The sequence below is a fragment of the Xenopus tropicalis genome, chromosome 8 (genome assembly GCF_000004195.4).
Source record: "Xenopus tropicalis strain Nigerian chromosome 8, UCB_Xtro_10.0, whole genome shotgun sequence".
Lineage (NCBI taxonomy): Eukaryota > Metazoa > Chordata > Amphibia > Anura > Pipidae > Xenopus > Xenopus tropicalis.
In genome coordinates, this window is record NC_030684.2 from 106175435 (window position 1) to 106189225 (window position 13791).

General features: G+C 41.0%; 1 protein-coding gene across 2 annotated transcripts in view; it reads right to left on the minus strand.

The window, feature by feature from the left end:
• The window catches only part of papln (papilin, proteoglycan-like sulfated glycoprotein), a 57510-nt gene extending 55257 nt beyond the window's left edge, over positions 1 to 2253 (minus strand). The window contains exon 1 of one of the 2 annotated variants that reach the window (XM_004917234.4): positions 1856 to 2253. The gene's annotated coding sequence lies outside the window, so the exon portion shown is untranslated. The remainder of the gene's footprint in view (positions 1 to 1855) is intronic. The other variant, XM_002941084.5, reaches the window with a different exon arrangement.
• Between the last annotated feature and the right edge of the window lie 11538 nt (positions 2254 to 13791).

Sequence of the window (13791 nt, forward strand, 5' to 3'; positions counted from 1 at the left end):
AAAGGACTCCATGCAGCAGACAAAGATTAGCACTTGTTTGTTATTCAGGAGAGGATTAGCAGCTGTGTCTGTCTGGCTCAGCAGTTGAGTCATTGGACTGACTCAAGAAGATCCAGGGTCTATTGCTGGAGGACAGGAGCACATGATTTGGTTACCTTACTAAAGTGCAATGATTAACTGGACCCAGTCCTGTATAAATGAGTGCAGTGCATCATAATAATGTCAGAGAAGACTGTATTGATAAACTAGGCATGAAAGGGCTAATGTTCCTGAAAGACTATGCAGTTGTTTCTTTTGGTGTTGGTGGGTGGGATATACAGTATGTGTGTATTATACATATTGTCAAGATGCTAATAACACCCAACCAGTGGCAATTTCCAGTTGGGACACATTCTATTAAATTGTCAAACTGAAATCTAAGTCAGTGGTCTTAGATATTATTTTGTAAAATATAACCCCATTCTGCATGGCCCAGTGGAAAAATCACCTGTGAGTGTTACAACAATGGTTAGAATCCAAACTCACAACTGCATACCTTTTCAGAAATTACTCCCCCCTTCTTCTACACAGCATAGTACACAGTGTAGAATGTTGTAGCTATAAAAGCTGCCCTGCAAAACAAACAAGTAATGGAAAACAATATATAGTCTAATGAATCCCCACACAAATGATAGTGTAGCATCTGAACTGAAATATGGCACACAAGCTTTATAGAAAACCTGAAACAGAAGCAGAGTCACAGTAATAAAGTAGACTCAATTACAACCATGGAAAATATTCCAAGTGCCATGTTTGTGGCACTCTGCCCCTGGAGGTATGTGCATGTCATCTACAGGGGCAACCAGAGTTGGATCAAGTAGTATTTGTGCCCAAAAAGCCCACCCCAACTGTCTGCCCCATTTAGTCCACAGAGCTCTGGGCCCTCAACACCTCCCTGTCAGTTCACTCTGCAAGCTGCCTGCCACCAAACTCATCCAAATCCCCCACTGTCCACAAGCCTCTGGCGCTGCTCACTGCTTTTGTCCCTATCTGATCATTCCTATTTCCACTGCTTCCCTACTGTGTTGTGCCTGAGGCACATTCTATTTATGCTTACCCCCAATTCTGGCCCCCAATACTCTTTGCACTATGCTGAGCTGAATGCACCATTTAAGCCTGCTCTGCCACTAAATAATGTTTCTGGACATTTGAGCTGCAGTATGAACAGACCTAACAATAAAACATACAGTATATATATTGGTTTATAGTGTAATGTACACAGGTATTTTCACCAGAGTTGCCAACTCTCCTAAATATGTTTCAATGACAATATAAATATACTGAAGAAAATATTTAAGGGTCTTTTCGTGTACTGTAGTGGTATGAGAATAGGCACAATGTGTACTATGCATGGAATTTTTCCAAACACAACTTTTACCTAATTTTTACTGACAATAAAGCTGATAATAGTTGATAACAGGCTGATTTGCTCTGTTTGCACCTGACAGCCTTCTGCTTGGCTGTGGGGATCTGATAAGATTAATGTCAAGCACCTCTTAAAACACTCTTACAACTGTGTATACAAATGTCCCTTGCTTGTGAACAATAAGTTGTTTGTTATCACAGATAAAGGACACATGCAGAAACATATAATTTTATGGGTATATGAGCAGTAGACAACCCCTTTTTAGTATTCTTACTGATGGAGAATTTACAGTTTTATGATGTTTGAAAACCATATCATTCACTCCCTCCCAGAATAAAATGATTAGACATATACAGGGCTTGAAGATTATAAGCAACCTTGTAACTGGTCCCTTAAAATCAGCTGCCTGTGAGTGTAGCTATAAGAGCTTACTGAATGATAGCGTCTTACCTTAGGCCTGCCTAGGGGTGAATACTAGGGTGCAGCAGCTGGGATCCCAATCTTCACAATACAGTTATCCCAAATCTCCACATTCCCGCTCCGGAATCCCTTCCAATCCCAGGGTTTAAGGCAGCAATGTTTGTGAAGGTTTCACCTCAGTGATCTGAGTTTCTCCTTTCTGTCTGGCAGCCAATTCCACAACACAGATTAATAGCATCCAGCACAGACAGGACCTGCTGGAGAGTGAATTCCACTCAACAGAAAAAAAGGTGTTTATTCACTTTTTTTTCCCCTTTCTAGCAGCGAAGTGGATTTGTTTAGGGTGGGGCACAAAGTTAGATTTATTGTAGCCCTGGGTTAGCTTGAATCAGAGTGAAACACTAGACAGATGTGACTTGGGACAGCCTCCATGCTGTGCAGATTGCATGAGGAAGTGTGTGTTTAGCAGAATCCCCCTTCATTAAGGCACACAGGAAACCCCACACAGGAACACATCTTTAGAGCTGGCTATTGTGCTTTGCTTGTATCCATTTCCCCATGTAATTGCCTGTAGATATTTTGTATGAACGAGGTTCTGCTATTTTCTCCATCTTCAGTTATTAACTGCAGTACAAAGTTACATAACAACGGACTTTGTAAATTTGAATCAAGCTTTTGTCTAAGCTTGGCTGGCTTCATGGCATCCTTTTCTTTTATTCAGAGGTTCCTCTGCTTTATAGTGTGGGAAAGAGTTACTACAGTGGAAGCAGAGAGTGTCTCAAAGGATCAGTTAATAGTTTCGACATTTAGCACAAGAAAAGCAGGAGCCACAGAGAGTGCTGTGTCCCTGAACTGGCCAGTCACTAACTTTCTGGATGATCCAGGGTCTTTGGCTTTAGGTTAAATAGCATCACTCAGCAATTAGCAGGCAAGCTATTATTATTATCCTTTATTTATACAGCACTGACACATTTACCAGGGGCAATCCTGTATTTTGCGTCCCCCCAAGGCAGCCCCCTGCTCCCCCTGCACTAAAAGCTAAAATGTCAGCACCATTTTGTCCCTCGCTAAAGCTGCTGCTGCTGCTGCTGCCTCAGGCAAGATTATCATCATTTATAACAAGTCCTTAGGAGTAAGCCACCTGATACATGTGTGAATACTGCCCTAGACTCAGAATAAACATTTGTAATATAATAAGGTTCTCACCTTGCTGAGTGGCCCTGGTGCCTGCCCTACTAAAGCTTAGTCTAAGGTCACGATCACATACACGCAACACACTACCCAGAAAACTTAAGGTGATACTGACACACACAAAAAACATATTTTTCAAAATATTAATGTACATTAAAAATTACCTATAGATCATGTTGATCCTTTTTCACTAATAGGGCTGCTTTTGTAAGTAATTGTTACTTGACGTTCCTAAACCTGAGTGTTTTGCCATCTTGACATTCCTTGAATTTCTAACACTAAGGAACTACTGTTTCACAAATATGGCAGCTCCCTCATAAAGGAACATATAGCATCTGTAATGTAAAAGGATTAGGAAGTACTTTAATGGCAAAATTATAGCACTCAAGTAAAGACAATGTTATAATATATTTTTTAAAAACAGGTTAATGTTAGGTGTCAGTATATCTTTAATTAACCCTTTTTAACTAACCCTATATTATAAGTGTGATTATCCAGTCCAAAATTCTTCTTTACAATAACAGTTTCATGCAATAAGCTCTTAAAAATACCCAGAGTGGATCAGTGTCACCCTAATGATATAGGTGGCCATACATGGACAGATTTAAGCTGCCAATTCTGCATCTTCTATTCCCGTGTATGGGCACCCCTGATGGGCCTACCCAATTGGGCAGACATTGATCAGGCAGATTTGATTTCTTGTTGTCTCGTTGTCTCCAAAGGGTCCTATTTCCATCACTGAAATTTGTTTGACTGTCGCCAAATGAGCGGATCTTATAGTGTATGGCTACTTAAGGTTAATTTCATAAAGAGCCAATTAACTTGTCTGTCACACAGAGGGGGGTAGAAAATATAAACTTCTTGCAGATAATGGCCCAGTCGCAGTCATACTATTGTTATAAGATATCATATCTTTGCTTTTAAGTAGACAGTTATAAGAAGTTATCTAAATAAAATCAATTTACTGTAATGTAGCATTTTACTAAATTATATATAGAATATATATGTGCATATAGCATATGCATCCAACTTTAATGTAATGAGGGGGGGGCACTATAATACAGAAGGGAGATGGTCTGTTTGACACCGCCTTCCTAAGTGGAACCCCATTTCAAACACCTCTAGGGACAGCTCCAGATTGGTTATAGTCCCTAACTTTTAAAACTATTGGATGTGAGTAAACTGGATCATACCTTCAAAATTCAAAAATCACAGCAGCTCCCTATTATTTATATTATTAGGCAATTCTATGAGCAATGACACTGTAAATGCTTAGTGTGTTCTGGGCTGCCTTGTATTATTTTATATTGCAATATATATTTTCTATTTTGAGTCTGCCCCTAACCTCAGATAACTGACAGGAGCCCAGAGCATGTGCTTTAAATTAGCAGAAAAGAAATCTTTGCACAGATCTGCTAAAGGGCAGTAAAGGCCTTGGACTAGTATAGAATCCCAAACAATAGATGTAGCATTTTTTGATTGATTCTTTGTTGAGCTTTAGTTAGCCTTTGAATAACTTGTTGATTGATCAAACCAACAGAGATGAACAAGAGTAACCCAGATATAATGATTCTGATATGAAGCAAAACACCACCTGTTCATTCAGGGCCAGATTAATTATGAATTCCATCAGTATTGTGATCATTGTGTGGATGGCAGAAAGCAGGAGTGTATACAAAGTGTGCCTGTGGATACTGTATATAGGGGTAAATGAACCATTCCTTTGTTGGTCATATGGGTTAATGGAGAACAACAAAATATCATTACACAATGTACCTCCTCAAATTAAATTTGCTTAAGATAACTTTAAAGGAATACTGTCACAGCAAAACATGTTTTTTCAAAACACATCAGTTGATAGAGCTTCTCCAGCAGAATCCTGCACTGAAATCCATTTTTTTAAAAGAGCAAACAGATTTTGTTTCATTTTGTTTAATTTTTGACATGGGGCTAGCCATTTCCTAATTTTCAAGGTGATGACAGCCATGTGACTTGAGCTCTGATAAACATCATTATCGTTGCGACAAATCCGAATTTGTCTCAGTCAAAAAGTTGTTAACTTTAGAAGAAATACAAGTTTTTTGTAATCGGACCTGTCGTACTTTAATGAATGAGCCCCACATTGTGCACTTGCAAATAATGGTACATTGACTTCTATAAATAACAAGTTCAGATCCTGAATATATTATGCAGTAAAAACCAGAAGAAGTGGCATCCATTATACATTAATTACAGTGAGAAGCAGTGAGAACTTTAGCCCCAAATACATTAAATACAGGGTGGGCCATTTATATGGATACACCTTAACATAATGGGAATCTATTCCCATTATGTTAAAGTGTATCCATATAAATGGCCCACCCTGTACAATGAAGGACAGTGATTTCTGACAGCCCAGACCCTTACCCTTCTAAAAAGCAGGTATCCTGAAACCTGGGAGGATTTTAGCATCGTAGAGTTATGAACGAGTTCACAAAACATTTGCATTGTTTAAGGTGCTCACTAGACAGGAGAATAGCACCCAAGCAGGAGAAACCCTGTTTAGCTACATGCGACTTGGAGAAACCCAAAAGTAGTTCTAATGTGTAGCGCTGGCTCCTTCTGAAAGCTCAGACTCAGGCACAATGCACTGAGATGGCGCCTACACACCAATACATTTGTTCAGTCCCGGGCTTTTAAAAACATTTTTTAAGACTAAAGAAATATTTTCTCAAACCCAACCCCAACCTTTGCAAAAATGTTTAAAATGTAAAGTCTCTAGCAGAACTTGTTTTTCTTCCTTGGGGAAATAAATCAAACAGGTCCAAGGATTCACTTAATGTCAGACAGATGTATTAATTGCCATTTTTGAAGAATAACCCCTTACAATTTTTGTCAAAATGCCTTTAAAATATCAAGAAGATTTTGGGGGCCCTTCTGGACCTGAAGGTGAGGAATATTGGCAATTTAATGATTTGAGGGGTAGAGAGGGCCAGAATACTGTCTTGTACTGCAACACTGTTGTCAACACTGGTGTCTTCTTCTACCCCCGAAGGGTGTGTCTCATATGGCACATGTATCTATAGATAAAATCTTACTGTAATAGAAGTCACCCCAATAGCAGACCTTTTATCTAAGAAATCGTGTGGTGGGGCTCTCTTTCCCTGTGTTACCTAAGGTAACAAAACCAAGCACTTACTGTATATGAGACCATATAGTTAATATATCCACCTGTGTGGCCATAGCCTTAGGCCTTTGCGAGATGCTTAAATGTTCAGGACTGTTGTATATAAATCCAGGTAAGTATTAGCAGTAAATCTTGCTAGTATCAGTCATGACATCACAGGGACTCTACTCCTGTCCCTGACCTAGGCCATAAAACAAACCCAGCACTGAATTAGCTAGCTAGTTGTTGGCCTAGCATTGCAATGCTTTAGTCCCTTAATGCAGGGCTTTTTTTTATCTAGCCACTCGTTATACTGCAGTAAACAGTAAAAAAGTGCAATAGGAAACCCAGAAAAGCAACTTCCGCAATTTCACTGAAATCACGCCGCCGCGTATGCCATCCCACCGGCGATTTACATTTTCGTCGGTGGGATGGCATTTCGGGGAGATTAGTCGCCCACGAACAGGGAGATTTGACGCGGGCGACTAATCTCCCCGTGTGCCAGAGCCCTTAGGGTGAAGACACAGGGAGCTACTTAGTAGCAGCTACTTGTCACGGCTACTAAATGCCAGAAAATACCCCGACATAGACAAAACTGAGAATTGCCTCTGCTAAAACACATATAGAGAGTGACAATTATCAGTAAATGATTAGCATTGTCTATTTTAGTAGCCGCGACAAGTAGCTGCTACTAGTAGCTCTGTGTATCTTCACTGTTAGGGTGAGAGACCTGTGTGCATGTAGCCACTTCCAGATTGCTTACAAACAGAATCTAGCTGCTGTGCTAAACAGGGCTCCATTTATTAACTATACACAGTGGAGTGAGTTATAATTAAATGGAGTACTTTAAGTCTTGCTTCACATAACTGAAACCAGCAGTTTGTCCTGAGGCAACGAGTCCCTTTTTTGCTAACAATAAACATATTGTGTAACCTGCTTTAGCCGTCTTTAATACAAAAACAAAGAGCACAGATTTTTATCCATTTTCCAAAACAATACAGTACTGTTCCAAAGTACTGAAATACAAACCTGGCTCTAATTGACACTGATCCAGAAAAAAATATATGATGTGTGTGGGATCATTGTCCTGCTGAAGGGGAGCTTTAGCCTAAGCATTGTTTTTTTAGGAGAATGAAACAAACATTTCCCTTATTTTGTACCATCCATTCTTCATTTTATTATAATATGATGTCCATTTCCTGCTTATAAAAACCAGCCCTGTACTTCAGAGAAGGTATGATATTTTTGGTAATGGCACAAAGGGGTGTTTAGGGCACTTTAATCACTGAGTTTTTAAGTAGCCCAAAAAGTGCTGCAAGAGCACCTAAATACCCCCCAAATTACTTAAGGTCCCCATACACAGGCCGATTCTAGCTGCCAATATCGGTCCCTTAGACCGGCAGTTAATCGGCCCGTGTATGGGCACTACCGATGGGCCTGCCCGACCAATATCTGGCCTGAAATCGGCCAGATATCGATCGGGTAGGTTAAAAAATATAGTCGGATCGGGGACCGCATCGGCTCGTTGATGTGGTCCCCGGTCCGACTTTGCCTATGCCTGTTGTTATAATTCGATCGTTTGGCCCCAGGGCCCCAGCTTGGATTCTCCTGATATCGCCCACCCATAAGTGGTTAAAGCACTTGCCAAGCAGTTGCAGTATAAAGGTGCCCATACACCTTCAGATCCGCTCACTTGGTGATGTCGCCAAGTGAGCGGATCTGAAGGTGTATGGGCACCTTTATAATGCAACTGATTGGCAAGTGCTTTAACCAGTGTTTTTTAGGTGATAGTTGTTAAAAAAGCATGAATATAAATTCAATGTAAGTCTATGGGAAGCTTACAATATACTACAGGTGTAGGATGTGTTATCTAGAAACCTGTGTCCAGAAAGCTCTGGATTGTGGGAAGAGTAACTCCCATAGACTCCATAGTAATCAAATCATTTTTACAAATGATTTCCTTTTCCTCTGTAATTATAAAACAGTGCCTTGTACTTGATTCTAACTAAGATATAATTAATCCTTACTGGTGACAAAACAATCCTGTTGGGTTTATTTAATGTTTAAATGATTTTAAGTAGACTTAAGGTATGGAGATTAAGAAAAGATTAAGCAAAATTAAATAAGGGCAAAATTACAGCTATGAAGAAATTTTATTTTTAATTAGGACAATAATGTTAAACACCAACGTAAAACCAGAGTGACTCAATAACTAGAGGACCTTAGAAGGAAAATTCTAGAGATGCATAAAAAAGAAAAGGCTAAAGACTGGGTTCAACAATCCATCACTGTAAGATTAATTGCCTAAAAATGAACAACATTCAGTGCTGTTGCTACTTTCCCTAGTAGTGGATGAAGGAAGAGCATAGAATGCAAGGAGGTAAAACAGCAAAGAACTTGCAGAAATCTCTTGAACTGGCAATGAGCCATTTTACCAACTACAGTAGTTTCCATGCAGACAATGGCTTTGGATTTTATCGTTTTTTTCTGCTCTGGACCAATTTGTCCCGGTGCAGAAAATAACTGGCTTAATCCAAACTGCCATACAATAAAAAAAAAGATGAAACTGCTAGACATGGTCCAGTCTTTCATCAATTTGCCTCAAAGTCTGTGTTCTGTAAGAACGACAAAAACTGTACAATGCATTCAAAATTGTATCAGTCCATTTTTACATGAGAATAGAAGGGTGGCTGCGCATCACCTGAAGCTTCGAGTTTGCTAATGCAACAAGACATTGACCCGAAACACAGGATTTTACTGACGTTAACAGAAAAAAATGCAGAAATTCAAGTAATGTTAAAGGGTTCTCCAACTATTTAGTGCAGCAAGACACGGACTGGCTGTCACACAACGTATGACGTATGAGCCGCTAGCACAATCAGGGAAATACCACACGTGCCACAGGGGTTGTTTCACAGGGGTTTATTACAACCAAACGTAGATAAACAGGGAAAGGGCAATACGCATGGAAGGTCCACAAGTCCCAATCACATCAAATCCTCCTTCGGGGGGTCTTCAGGGCAACCCCCCTCTGCACAGTCTCCAGGGAACAAAGGCAGAGTCTCCCAGCCCAACCCCCAATACACAAAGGTTTCCCACCCAGATCTTGGTTCCAGGGCAAACAGTCCTTCCGCAGGGGTTAGGGTAATCCAGTTGGAGGGAATCTTCCTGCCTGAGCTAGGGTGGATTCCAAGGAACCGCAGGGGAGGGTGTCCTGCCGTAGCGAGGTTACACCCAGATGAACAAAAGATTCTTCTCCACCCACAACCTCTGTTTTTTCTACCCTGCTGCTGGTACCTCCCCTCTTTTCCACACCCCCTAGGATTGATTGGTTAGGAGGCTGACCCTGCTTCTGCTTAACCCAACCCTAGCAGCTCCAATTGGCAGGGTCCCCTGCTGCATCATTAGGGGAGGGGTTTAACCTAGGAGGGACTTGTCCAGCTCCTCTGGAGGGGACTTCTGGGAGCTTCTTTGTTTAAAACCCTTTCGGCGGGAAAACAGAACAATGGGCTGCCACCAACTTGGCTAACATGCACTGGCTAAACATGGGGCCAGTATAAGGGTTTTTGGTCACACTGGCAATCTGTGGATTCCGACAAATGCCAGAGGGGCTACTGGAAGATGCCACTATTTATTGGGCTGGTGAGGCCTCTGTGTACTTGAAATACCAGGGCCTAATTTGAATTTGAATCCTAATCCAGGCCTGCTAAGTATGAATACATTTTGGGACTAAAACCACTACCATGTACAGTATAATAAGTTTACTCAAAGTTTTTGTCCTTAGGTAGCCTCACATTTTCCCACATCAACATTGTTCTAGACTCTAATTATCAAAGCCTTTTCTATTAGTTTCTCCAATCACATCTATGGAACACGTGGCCATCTGGTGATTGCGGGCAGCTCAGGCAATGAGCAAATAATCCGTATTAAACCTGATAAGGGATCTCTCAAAAGCTGCTTTCAGTCCTTTTCCATTACATTTACATTTGAGCTCAGCTCGCAGTGATTAAACTTGTAGCCATGTAAAATAGTGCAGTCAGAGAACCTATCCCTAATACTGTACAACAGAAATAAACAAACCCATAAAGTTGTACAACAGAAACCCACCACCATATCTAGGGTGAAAACACCATCCAGTATTCGTACACCACAGTAAGATGGAAATAGTTTATTGCAACAGCAAACAGAGAGTGGAGATTAAATTCAAAATGCAACAAATGCTACAAACTGATCCAGATTTTCCACACAAAATACTATATTATTAAACTTAGATACATTATAGGATATTTTGGGGAGCTATGGGGTGCCTAGAGGGTCAGTTTAAAAAGGCAGAATCGTGAAATTATTATTGCCAGTAAACAACTGTCCTAGAGTAGAATAAAGAGGATTTGTCCTAAGCCAGTAGGTTTATTGGTTCCCCTTAGGGGAACGGGCATTGCTTAAAGTACAGTATTCTATTGTATATTATATATTTTCAGTATATACAGCAAGGGGGGCAGTTCTGCCCTGCAACGTCTTTTTTTCCTCAGTGCCCCCACTGGCACCATAGCCACACTCTCTCTTTCCTGGACACCCCCAGCTGAAGGTGGCCCACTCAGTTGCTATGCATGGAACTAGCAGGCTGTGTAAAGGAGCAGTGGGAACACACTGGAGAACAGGAGCTCATTACAGATAATCCCCTACAGCAGTGCTGTCCAACTTCTGCGGTGCCGAGGGCCGGAATTTCTCTAGCATACATAGTGGAGGGCCGCTAATGGAAGCCAGTCTGAGCACTCCCTTTTTAAACCACACCCACTTTAAACCACACCCATGTTATCACAAGAGCTTTTAAGACTAATACTCTGCATGCCCTACCCTGCCTGTGTGTGCCATACTCTGCCTGCCCTATGCTACCTGTGTGTGTCATACTCTGTCTGCCTTATGCTGCCTGTGTGTGTCATACTCTGCCTGCCCTACTCCACCTGTGTGTGCCATACTCTGCCTGCCCTACTCCACCTGTGTGTGCCATACTCTCCCTGCCATACCCCTCCTGCCCTATGCTGCTGTGTGTGCCATACTCTGCCTGCCCAATGCTATCTGTGTGTGCCATACTCTGCCTGCCCTATGCTATCTGTGTGTGCCATACTCTGCCTGCCCTATGCTACCTGTGTGTGCCATACTCTGCCTGCCCTATGTTACCTGTGTGTGTCATACTCTGCCTGCCCTACTCCACCTGTGTGTGCCATACTCTGCCTGCCCTACTCCACCTGTGTGTGCCATACTCTCCCTGCCATACCCCTCCTGCCCTATGCTGCTGTGTGTGCCATACTCTGCCTGCCCTATGCTATCTGTGTGTGCCATACTCTGCCTGCCCTATGCTATCTGTGTGTGCCATACTCTGCACACTACACACAATACACACAATGCTGGCACTACACCTACAGTCAAAGGTGTGCACAGGTGAACAATGTGGATGATTACAGCCTGAGCCTGAGGTGTGAACACTGCAGGGGGTGAACAATGCAGAAACTAAAAGGTGTGAACAACACAGGGGATTACATTTTTAAACAATACAGAGGGATTACAGCCTGAATCTGAGGTGTGAACAATGCAGGGGGGGCAGTTAATCTCAATTCTGATTCCATTTAAATCTTACACAAAGGTAAGACATCAAAGCAGCCAGACAGGTGGGGGGGGCACACAGAGGGGGGTCGCGGGCTGCCAGTTGGACATCACTGCCCTACAGTCTTTTTACCAGATGTCAACTAAAAATTGATGAGGACCAGAAATTAAATTCCCTCTTTAGTTACAAGGGAATTTTTGAGTAATATCCTAAATATATTTGAAATCACACTTCATTGCATTGGATAGAGAGAGAGAATCTTGTGTTACAAGAAAATGACCTCTAGATTAGCAGCTGGATGGATTGTGATTAGTATTCTTTCCGCTATATAAATACTTGGTATGACTGTTTAGACTGCATCAGCACTTTGGAATATGGCCAGCCTCCTTGCTTATACTCTTCCTTCTTAAGGCCAGGGAAATGAGTTTTGTAATCCAAAAATTCCTTGAAACCCAAAGCTAATTACATTTTAAGTAGATTTCTGAATACTGTATGTATACTCCAGGGAATAATGTGGGTGTGACATGCAGCAGAATATTCATGAGTCTGTGGAGCAACAGCTTCAATAGTACTATAAAGCAATTTGCTACACGCCACAGGGTACAGCCATTATTAAAGAGCAGGGTATGGAGAACTATTCACCGGGCTGGATACTAACAATGCCAGATATTAGCACTCCAGGCAGGCAGCGTGCTGCTCATTTGCTACATCACACACTACTGTTCCTGGTGAACCAGAACATGGAAAAGAATTAGCTGGGCAGAACATGTTCAAATGGAATTAGATATGACACCCTCTTCACACAAAGGACAATCAGTAATTCCCATCTGGTAGCAGCATTCTTTTTAATTTCTTGCATGCAGCTGCCATACACTGGCTGATCCCACACTGGAGAGACCTGTACCATGCATCATTACCTGAGCTCTGATGTCAGCCCAATAAAATATTTTTCTTGCTTTTTAAATCTAATTTAATTACAGTTTATTTGTAATCAATATTTGGTTTTACCTAAACATATACCTACACTTTTATTAAATTATGTTTGTTTCCTATGCTGCTATATGATTTGATAATAAGTCTGTGGACTATTTTGTAGAAAGATGATCCCTTTTTGATATATATGATCTACTATGAGGTATATTATTTTTGGACTTTGGACAGGTATGGGATATATTATCCAGAAAACTCCAAATTATGGGAAGGCCATCACCATCTCCCATAGGCTCAATTTATAATCAAATAATTCCCCTTTTTTAAAAGGATTTCCTTTTTCTCTGTAACAATAATACAGTATCTTGTACTTCTACCCAACTTAGATATAATAAATCCTTATTGGAGGCAAAAACAATCCAATCGGGTTTAACTAATGTTTAAATAATTTTGTAGTAGACTAAGTATAGTAGGAATGAATAATCAAATTAAAGAAAGCCCCCCCATCTGGAAACCCCAGGCAGGTCCCATAAATTCTGAATAACAAGTTCTATACCTGTACCAGTATTGGGCTAGTAGCAGGTACAGAATTTCGCATTACTAGTATATGTTATACAATAGTATTACATGGTTTACGTCAATGTAATTAGAGGGTGAAGTGTTACCTTGTTACATACCGTATGCAGTCTTACTTTTGTTAGAACATCACCAAAATGCTGCATTGCAATCTCAGTATATAGCACACTGCTTTTTGGTGTGTGCCATCTGTACTTCCTCTATTATTTGTGGTGTTATACTCCAAAAATACTCCAGAATACAGAGATCCCTCCACAGATATACTGTGTTTTATATGCAGAACCAGGACCTTAGTAAATGAACAAGTTATTCCCTATATGTTATTTTTATTAACATGCAGTGTGGGTCATTCAGGGGGGTACAGTCCAGTATGCATAATGGCAGCCTACAGGTGATTCTGTTTGGTGGTACACACCAAAATGTGCCACCAACCCAAAAATTCAGAAATAAGCACCTACTTTGAGACCACGGGAAGCAACATTCAAGGGGTTGGTGAGCAACATGTTGCTTCTGAACCACTGG